Raw genomic sequence first — 10,896 nt, forward strand, 5'->3', positions numbered from 1 at the left:
ACAGCACACTTCCCCTTGGTGAATAACAGCAGACAGGGGTACCATTCTCTACCCTGCCCAGTGTGTGTCCATTCACCTAACAAGGCACCTTTCCCTGGAAGAAAGCAGGAGAAAAGGAGGCTTTCTCCTCTTCTGGCTTAGCAGGGCTTGCTGGAAGAGGGCTGGACACAGGGCTTGAGAGCCTACTGCCAACAGAAAGAATCCAGTCACCAAGTCCAGAGATGAGATGCATAGATGGAACTGGGCCAGGAGGATGCTTAGGGTTGGTTGCACTGGACAAACATTGTGGGAGCTCTCATGCAGGTTTTAGGGGCTGAAGGACCATCTGAGAAGAGGAGGTCCATCCTTTTCCTGAGGAGCAGGACCAAGCCAGGCTTCACCTGAGTACGGGTGGCAGAGGTAGGGCTCCACAGGCAGCTCGGTTTGTTTTGCTGGGGTATACTCTTTGAAGATGCGTATATTCTCCTGGAGCAGGAAAGTCCTCCACTGGGTGGAAGGAGTACTTGGACTCAAAAATCATCCAAGAAGGAACGGACAGTGGTGATGGAGTCTCTATGGCCATTCCTCAGGGGTGGTGGTGGATGAGAGGGTGGCCCAGCTGGCGTCCTTAAGAGTGGAGCTGGGGGCTTCCCTCTGCTCGGAGGTTCTGACTCATGCATTTGGTAAGGTGGGGGGGGAGCACCCCTGGCACCTTTTCGGACCATGGGTAGTGGAGGTGGAGGAGCTGCTCCCCTACTAGGAGGGTCTCAGGCTGGGGGAGGTGGCCTGTTACTCAACAAGAAGGGGGAGGCAGAGGTGAGTGGAGGAGGTGCAAGACCTCTGACTGGCCCTGGTGTCTTCCTATGCAAAGAATTGTGTCTTTGTGGCAGCTCAGGGGCTGACTCAGTGGGGTTTGAGGGTCCATTGAGGACCCCAGGAGGCTGGCGGTAAGGCGGTGGGGGAGGGGCCGGAGACTGGCCGCTTGGTCCGGTTCTGATATTCACAGAGGAAGGAGGTGGTTTACAGTGGGTGGAGCAGGATGTCCTTCTCGACTGGGTGCTGCCTTTGTCCAGGTGTTGGAGGCAAGGGTTTCTCCCTGTTGTAGGCCTGAGCTTTGTTATTGGGCACAGGCAGAGGAGTAGGGGGCGCACTGGCACGGTGCCCTGGAGGTGGTGGGGGAGGAGCAGATGAGTTGTGTTTCACGTCTGTACCGCTAGTGGTAGTGGGACGATATGGGTCGGGTGAAGAGGGTCTCTGCATCCGGGAAGTTCTGGAAGGGAGGCTCGGCTGCTGTCGGTATCATCTTGAGGACGCCCACTGGCTGTAGATACTGGAGGCCTCGGAGCAGCAGCTCAAGAACTGGGGACTTGCAGGGCTGGCTTACCAGCTCGAGTATCTGAAGCATCCTTGGCTCGCACTGGTCGCAGCTTGGGCACTCCTCCTTGAAAGAGACCTCCCTTGGGTGCAAAGCAGCAGCTCCAGGGCCATAGCCACCACCACCACTCCCTTTAAGCTTCTCGATGACAGGAGCACTCCGATCATTAATGTTGGTCACCTTCTTCAGTTTGGTCCCTCTGCAAATGTCTTGTAAGCAGACTCCTCGATTCTGCTGCTCATCTCTACTGAGTTTGGGCTGCTCTGTGTTTGCCTGATTAAAAGTGGGAGGTGGAGGAGCAGGTGGGGAGGAGGAGGAATTGACATCCTTGCCCTGCTCCCAGTTGGCACCGTTCTCTCTCAGTCTTTATTTGTAGCTTTAAGTCATTCATATACCTCACCCAACCCTTCAGGATCTCTAATTTCCTGTCTCTCCTGCCCGTTTGCCCGGTCCGCATTGGCCACTCACCACCGCCCACAAACTGCTCTTGAAGAAGCCCCAATTTTAGTTCTCAGGGCCCCATCGGGCAGCATAGCTGTCTGGAAGTCCATCCCCTGGGGATCTGGCACCTCTGCTTTCTTTACAGAAACATCATTAAAATTAAAAAAATTAAAGGAGAGAGGGAAAGAATATATAATAGGCCAGAGGTATAGCTCAGTGATGGAGTACTTACCTGGCATGCAAAAACACCACCACTAAAAATAAAAAGTTACTCCTGGCATGGTGGTGGCGCACTCCTTTAATGACCTGGCTCAGGAGGCAGAGGCAGGTGAATCTCTGTGAGTTTGAGACCAGCCTGGTCTACAAAGAGAGTTTCAGGATAGACAGGGCTGTTCCACAGAGAAACCCTGTCTCAAAAAATCCAGAAAAAAAAAAGTTATATAAACTAGGTATGGCAGCTCATATCTATATCCCTAGCTTTCAGAAGATTGAGGCAGGAGGATCACTGCATGTCTGAGACTAGCATAGCTTACACAATAAGTTCGGGGCTACATAGCAAAAGTTTGTCTCAAAAAGCATATATTGTAATACCATGCCTTTTTAGTGTAGTGATAAGGTTGGAACCCGGGACCTCACACATGTTCAGTACTGACATCATGGGTCATGAAGTGGGGAAATAAGGCTTGGGTAATAGTAATAAGGATAGCTACAAAGACGGGAGGAGCATGAGATAACACAACTGAAGTTCATCAGAGTCTAAACTCTTTAAAAAATATATGTTTAAAAATGTATATGAGTAGCCGGGTGGTGGTGGCACACGCCTTTAATCCCAGCACTTGGGAGGCAGAGGCAGGCGGATCTCTGGGAGTTCGAGGCCAGCCTGGTTTACAAGAGCTAGTTCCGGTACAGGCACCAAAGCTACAGAGAAACCCTGTCTCGAAACCCCCCCCCCCAAAAAAAAAGTATACGAGTGTTTTGTCTGCATGTATGTCTCTGTGACGTGTTCATGATGTGCTCTTGGAGGGCAGAAGAAGGCACTGGGTCCCCTGGAACCGAAGTTACACGTGACTGTGAGCCACTGTATAGATGCTGGGAATGAAACCTGGGTTTCCTGTAAGAGCAGCCAGTGTTCTTAACCACTGAGAAATCTCTCCAGCCCCATAGTCTGTACTCTGCACATTGCACAGCATGCTTTTGTGGACAGATGCGTGGGAAAATCCCCACGTACCTAGAGAGCCTGCTAAAGATAACATCTGGATGTTCTGTAACTGGAAAAAGCAACTGACTTCTCAGGTCTCAGAGGGCAGAGATAACGTCAGTAACTACAGGTTGGAGATAGATAGCATCGGAGCCTCCGTACAGGTTGAGGGCTCTGTCCTACAGACTCCTTCCCACTTCAGGTGCCAATTCCAAGTCCCAGGCTGTGGCCTGTACTTCTGACCAACCAGCAATTAAGCACATGTTCTCAAGATACCCTCCTCAGATTCAGTTATTACTACGACAGTTCACACGGTTCAGGGAAATGTGTATGCTTAGCAGTTTAGTCTAAATTCTATTACCAGATCTACAAACATCCGGATGGATGGGAAGTAGGGTGGGGTATGGGTTGGGTCTTGGAATGTACATGCTGTTTCTGGTCACACTATTCCCCTAGCATCCCAGAAACACATGACATTTTATTGTTCAAAAGTCTTTATTTCTTCCTCCAAACCCTTCCATATGCTCCTCCCCACTCTTCTTCAAAATCATGTTTCTTTCTCGCAAATTGTTATTGACTGCATGTGTGTGTGTGTGTGTGTGTGTGCGTGCGCGCGTGTTTGTGTATAGGAATATAATCACCTGCTCTGTGGGGCAAACACTTGGTGTGCTCCTCCCTGGGGGAAGACATCAGACCACCTCTCCTGCTTCCAGCTTGCCTGTTTCCTATACTGGTTTGTGTAGGGCTGAGGCCTCAGGAGCTTTTCCCCACGCACTCGGGCATATCTGCATATCCATTGGTGCAGCCTTGCAGAGCTCATGTATAAGCAGTCATGCTCGCGAGACTTTCTGGATCTAGCTTTTGGCAGTACTAGATGACGTATAATCTCACAGCAAACTCCCTGAGCTGTCCAGGAGTCTTTCTAGAGCAGGCTTTCCCCACATTCCAGATGCCACACGTGGAACTCAAATTCCAAAGCTCTAACTACTCACTCTTCCTGTGACAAGCGTCAAGGCTACCTCAGGTCCTAAGCTTTCAGCACAGGGGGACTACACACCCTATTTGATCTCATCCTGGTTTATACATTTTCCTAGATTCTGTCCAATTTAGAATTTGTCCTAGATCCATCCTCCCTCTCTCCCTCCCTCCCTCCCTTTCTTCCTTCCTCCTGGCCTTTACTTCTTTCCTTCCTTCTGGGAGGGTCTTGCGTAGCTCAGGTTAGCATCAACCTTACTGTGTAGCTAAGGGTGACTCTGACTTTCCAATCCTTCTGCATTTACTTTCCTTGCGCTGGGATTCTGATGTGGACCACACAAGGCCAGAGGTGGATATCATATGCGCTCCTCTAGCCTATCTACCATCCTTTTGGAAGCAGAGTCTCTCACAGAACCTGGAGCTTGTGTTTCAGCTCAACTGACTAGTGAGCCCTTGGGATTCGCCTGTCTGTCTCTCCTTACCTGATAATGCAATTATGTTAGTGTTGATGTGAGTGCTGGGAACCTAAAGTCACCGAGGCACCTCCCCAGTCCAGATTTTCTGTTTTCTAACTACTAATATAAATGTTGGAGTGAAGGAAGTCAGGATGCTAGATGCTAGATGCCAGACAAGGATCTAGGACTGCCCAGGACAGGAACAGCTGGAGAATCTCCATAAACTGGCTGCCCATGCGTGCTTAAGCATTGCCAGGGCATACAAGAAATGAAGTCAGGATGGGTGTTAGGAGCCAATTTCCTCCTAAAATCATTGCAGGAGCCATCACCCTAGGGGAGTCTACAGAGAACCCCACACCCCTAATTATGTTAGGAATCATTCTATTGACAGAGCCTACCCCACACCCAAATTGGCTGATGGAGAGCTATCTGGAGAGCTATCAGTTTGCAGAACCCACCCCACATTCTAAACTATCTAGTTTCCCTGGGTGTGGCAACTCGTGACTCCTTGGCCTACAGTGACCTGACCGAAGGTAACCTCCTGGCTACGTGACCAACGTGAACCACGTGGCAAGAGCTCAGACCCCTGTGCCCATCCCCCAACTCCTTACCATATATAAAGCTGTACCCCATCTCTAATAAACGGAGGCTCTGACAAATGTAGCATGGCCTTCTTCTTCTCTCCTAGCCCATTTATCTTACAGATAGTGCCTCTCCGGGACCCTGGAATAACTGAACGGCCAGACGGGTTACCAACCCTAGACTGGTGACCCGTCGAGGCAATCAACAGATGGGTCTGGTGAACCGTAACTTCTTAATTCTACCTTCTGCTTTGGCCTTAACTGCTACAGTGTTTAGAACAGAGACTAAGAGTTCTCATTCCAACAGAGAGTTAAACACAGGCAAACAAAAATAACCCTTACCCCTTTCCCTAATCCTTTCCAAATACAAGCTAACTAAGATTCCTCTCTCAAGGACAGCATGCAGAGAATTCACCAATAACACAAAACACAAGGAGTGTGACACAGACTCAACTTTAGGAGTTAGGGACCTGAAACTCATTCTATTCCCAGGAGGGGATGAAAAGAGTACAGGCCACCATGTGCCTTGCCAAATATCTGCTGTGCCAGCCAATTTTACACATGCCAAGGCCTGAGAAATACAAGTAGCTGCTACACCATTAGTCCCAAGGCCAGTCCACAGAGGATACCCCATAGGTACATGTTTGGAAAATACATTCAGGAGACAAAGAGAAAAGAATCTTGTCAGAAAACATGTAGCTGGTAGTCTGAAGAGAACAGGTCTGACTGCCCTTGGTCCAATGGTTGTGCCACACATCATAGGGTACACATCTCAAACTCATTATTTGACTGGTGGGTAATTTTCAAAATTGCAGTAGAATATTTTAGTACAGAAGTTCAAAAGCAGCTGTGAGCTGGTGGGGCATGCCCTTTATCCCAGTACGCAGGAGGCAGACACAGGTGGATGGATTTCTGTGAGTTCAAGGCCAGCCTGATCTACAGAGTGAGTTCTGGGACAGCCAGGGCTACACAGAAAAACTCTGGCTCAAAATGTAGGAGACAGCCATGATAAACTAAATAGAAACAGATCACCCAAAAGAAGTTCTTTACTTCCAACCATTATCACCTGCCAGAGTAGGACTCAGCCATGATAAGTTTAATGGAGTCCTGAGTCTCAGTAGTTTACCCTGAAGCAATCCTGGCTGCAGGAAGAACCACAAACTGAGATTACCCGAGCACCGCCCAAGAACAGACCATCCCAAGGAAATGCTTAACGTTCCAACTTTTGTACATAGATCACCTGCCAGCACACTCACCAGGACACCCCTAGACAAATATCAGCCAATCAGGGGACCTAAAACCTCAGAAACCCCTCACCCTCACCTTTACTGCTATAAAAACCCAACTCTAACTGAGCTCGAGGCTCTTCGTTTATTCCAATACCTTGGACATGTGGAGAGACTGAGTTTGCAAACTTGCATAAAATAAAGGCTCTTTGCTTTTACAAACGGGAGGGGCTCAGTCTCCTTGTTGATTTTTGGGGGACTTCGTGGATCTGGGCATAACAAATAAACAAAAAGAAAGGAAAGAAAAAAGAAAATGAAAAAGAAGACAGGAAAGCTATGAAAAATAAAAAAAAGAAAAATTTTTAGAAGCCTAGGTGGTGATAGAGTATACCTTTAATCCCAGCACTTGGGAGGCAGAGACAGAGAAACCCTGTCTTGAAAAGGAAAAAAAAAATTCAAAAGCACCTAAATGATGAAAAGTTAACCACTAAATTTATTTCTCATTCAAGTTGATGAGAAGCTCATAAACATTAACATTTATCATCTACCTTTTGCACACAATGTAGCTGACCACATAAACATCAGAAAGAACATATCTTAGGAGGAAAGGGCCTCAAGCCCTGAAGCTGTTCACGCCTGAGGGCCTGTGGTTATTTGCAGATGGCTATACCCAAAGACAATGATTTCCAAAGGGGCTACCACCAAGAGGATTCTTACACACCACCCTGGTAATCACGTTTGCTTAGATCAAATAACTCTTCGTCCTGCTCCGTTTCCATAGCAAGTTTCCTTGGCACGTAATGAAAGGTGGCACAATACTTTTCAACGAGTACCAAGAGTTTGTCACTGAACTTCACGGCCTAGGTCTCAGACATTTCAACTAGAAAACCAGTTCTATTAATTTATTTGGAGAGAGAGGAGGTTCAGGGTTAGAGCATGTTTTAAATTTGGCTGACGTTACTTTAAAGGCCTGGTGAGTCCCAGAAGGGGGAATCCAGTGTGTTGGAGACAGCTGACCTTCTGATTCAAAGGCAGCCTGCTGGGAGGATTCCTTCTCACTCAAGGAACAGCAATCTTTCCTCTCTAATAGTCACCATCTGAGGAGGCCCACCCACCCAGTGCAGGGTGTGATGGGAAAATATGCTGCGGATCCCTGGCAGCTGCAGCGACAAAAATGCTGTAGGTCCCCAGTGGCAGGCCGTGGGCCAAGTGGTGGCAGGCAGGGGGCAGCAGGTCCGAAGAGCAGCCAGTCGCAGGCAGGTCTCCCAAGGTGGCTGGTCCCGGGCAGGGAGCCAAGTGGACAGGGCAGGCAAGAGACAGACGGATAGGCACGCCAAGCAGAGTGAGGTTGGATATATTTAGTGGGTTATGGAGAGGGAAGGGAGAAGGGGAGAAGAGCAGAGAGGCAGAGAGAAAGAGAGAGACAGAGAGAGACAGAGATGGGGGAGACGTAAGCTGCCTCTGAGATGGAAAAAGGAGGAGACTCAGGCTGCAAGCAGGAAGGAAGATCTGCCTGCATCAGCCGATGGAGGAGGGAGTGGGCATGGCTTGTCTCTTAAAGAGACAGGACAGACCATTACACAGGGCAACCTGCTTTAGTAAAAATCCACTGAGCTAAATAAATGTTAATCTCCTGCAGAAACACCTTCACATAAACACCCAGAATGATGTCTGACTAACTACCTAGGGACCAACAGCTGTATGAGCTGACACACAAAATTTATCATCACTTTCTTTTATGCCACTTTCTTTATGCCAATTTAGCATCTAATTCATGTGGCTAAAATTTTATGTTTGCACTGATGTAAGATGTATTGATGTATTCTGATGAAGGTCATTTTAAATAGTTCCACGACATGGGTTAAGTTAAGGTCATGGGTTAGAGCACTTGCTGAGCAAGCATGAGGACCAGAGTTCAGATCCATGTGCTCTCCTGAGTGTCTGCAACCCTAGGGCTTCAGGGGCCAGGAAAAAGGGGAGGACGGAGGATAGTAAAACATGGGACTGGACAGGACTGGATGGAGACAGAATTGTGAAGCTGTATGGCTGTCTGCCTAGCTCTAGGATCAGTGAGAGATACTGTTTTAAGAGAATAAGATGGAGTGTGATAGGGCCTCCTCTAGCCTCCATGCTCACAGACACACATATTAAACATGCACGCACACACACACACCACACACATACAGAGTGAACTATTTTTTTTTTGTTTTTTCGAGACAGGGTTTCTCTGCGGCTTTGGAGCCTGTCCTGGAACTAGCTCTGTAGACCAGGCTGGTCTCGAACTCACAGAGATCCTCCTGCCTCTGCCTCCCGAGTGCTGGGATTAAAGGCGTGCGCCACCAACGCCCGGCTATTTTTGGTTTTTTGAGACAGGGTTTCGCTGTAGCTTTGGGCCTGTCCTGGAAGCCTCGAATTCACAGAGATGCTTCTGTCTCTGCCTCCTGAGTGCTGGGATTAAAGGTGTGTGCCACCACCACCGGGTGACAGAATAATCAATTAAAAAAACAATGTTAAGGATAAGTATTTTGTATAATATTTCTTATGGAAATATATGTACATAAATCCATCTTTTTTGTTTTTGAAATAAGGTCTTCTGTAGCTCAGGCTGTCCTAAAATGTGCTATAGCCAAGACCAGCCTTGAATTCCTTATCCTCTTTCTTCATCCTCCCAAGTGCTGGGATTACAGGTGAGCTCTCACAGCCAGCTCTAGAAATTTGAAGGACTATAACGCTAAGGTTAAAAAGAAAATAAGATTCTTGAGAACTGGAGGTCATGGCTTAGCGTGTTAAACACTTGCTACACCAGCATGAGGACCAGCATTTAGATCCCCAGCACCCAGATAAATGTTGGTAGTAGCCATTTGTAATTCCAGATCACATTAGGGAGAGACTGGAAGGCCCTGGAGCGAGCTAGTTAGACTAGCCAAATAGGAGAGCTCTGGGTTCAAGTGAGAGACCCTGCCTCAGTACATAAGGTGGAGTGTGGTCGAGAAAGACACCAATATCAACCTCTGACCTCCACATCCACACATGTGCACATATTCCTCCCACTACACACACACACACACACACACACACACACACACACACACACTCACCAAAAAAGTAGAGGCTCTTGCTTGACATAGGGACCCATTTCTATAATCCTAGCACTTCAGAGTGCAAAAGGAAAAGATGACCCTAAGTTCAAGTCTAATCTACATATGGAGTTACAAAACAGAGAGAGGTTTGAACTAAGAGAGAGGTCTTGTCAAAAAAAAAAAAAGAAGAGAAAGAAAGAAATCAAAGAAAGTGAATAAAAGAAAAATAAATCTAGAAACTTGTGGGGCAGGAATATATATATTTGGAAATGTGTATGGTGCACAGATAATTCATAATTGTGTCCAAACAAAGGCATAAGTAACGTGGTAATTTTTTTTTGCAATGCTTGGCATCAGTCCCAAGGCTGGTGCCGATTGGACGAGTGCTCTACTACTGAGCATAGCTCCAGATCCAAGGCAGCGGAATTTTGGTATCCATTGACTCCATATGACAACATTATTTTAAGTAGATCATATGAGAATTAGAAATAATCACTTCCTTGATTTCATATTAAATGGGAAAACAAAACCTTGAAATAATACACTTAAAATTTCAATTTTAAAGGTAATGGCTGATTTCGGTAAAAGCACTTTATATGTGAACCAGATGGTTCACTTTCTAAAAGAGCATTGTCTTTCAGCTTGCAGTCTGTGGGGTGTTTCCCACTGTACAGAGGCAGGAAGGTTGCAAATTCCAGGCCAAAAGGGACTACATAGTGAGACTCTGACTCAAAGCCAGCAAAACCTCATAATCCATTGTCAAAAAATCCGAAGAAAATCAGCTGTCTTTAATACTAGCACTCAGGAGGCAGGGGCAGGCAGATGTCTTAAGTCTGTTCTACATAGTGAGTTCCACGCCAGCCACAGCTGTATAGTGAGACTCTGTCTCAAAAGGGGCTGAGTAGGGGGCACTATGAGATGGCTCAGAAGTTAACAGCAATTGCTGGTTTTGCAGAGAATCCAGGTTCTGCTCCCAGCACCTACAAGAAAGCTCACAACCATCTATAACTCCAGTTCTGGAAATTCAACATACTCTTCTGGTTTCTGTAGACACTAGGAGGATTTACAACAGTTCAAGGCTAGTCCTGACCTACATATTGATACTCTACATCAATTTACAATGAGAAAAATATTAAAAAAGCAAGCCATGCTTAGTGGAACAAATATTGGAAGCAACAGGATCAGAAGTTCAAGTCCAACTTCAGCTACATAATAAGTTTGAGGATAGCCTAGGCTACATGGGACTCGTCTCAATCCTCCCTCTATATATAGGAATATTTTTATACATGATTTAGGGAAAGAAACAGTAAGTCTGAATCAGGCTGGAGAGATCTGAGTTGTTGAATATATATAATTGAGAAACAAATGTGAGGGCTGGGGCCGTTGTTTCACTGTAGAGAGTGTATTTAGTATGCAGGAGGTCCTATCTTTTATCCCATGCATCTTCAAAAAAAAAGGAAAGAAAGAGAGGTTGAGGAGAAAGGAAGGGGAAGAAGGGAGGGAGGGAGACAGGGGAAGTGAATATCATGGTAGGGAAGGGATGGAAAGGGGGGTAACTGAGTCCATGTGTGCTGTGTGCTAAAATA

At 46.9% G+C, this 10,896-nt stretch overlaps 1 pseudogene; it reads right to left on the reverse strand.

Moving 5' to 3' along the window:
• Positions 1-324: 324 nt before the first annotated feature.
• Positions 325-1,811, reverse strand: LOC101992879 (annotated as a pseudogene).
• Positions 1,812-10,896: the final 9,085 nt, after the last annotated feature.

The sequence above is a fragment of the Microtus ochrogaster genome, chromosome X (assembly GCF_000317375.1).
Source record: "Microtus ochrogaster isolate Prairie Vole_2 chromosome X, MicOch1.0, whole genome shotgun sequence".
In the NCBI taxonomy this organism is placed as follows: Eukaryota; Metazoa; Chordata; class Mammalia; order Rodentia; family Cricetidae; genus Microtus; species Microtus ochrogaster.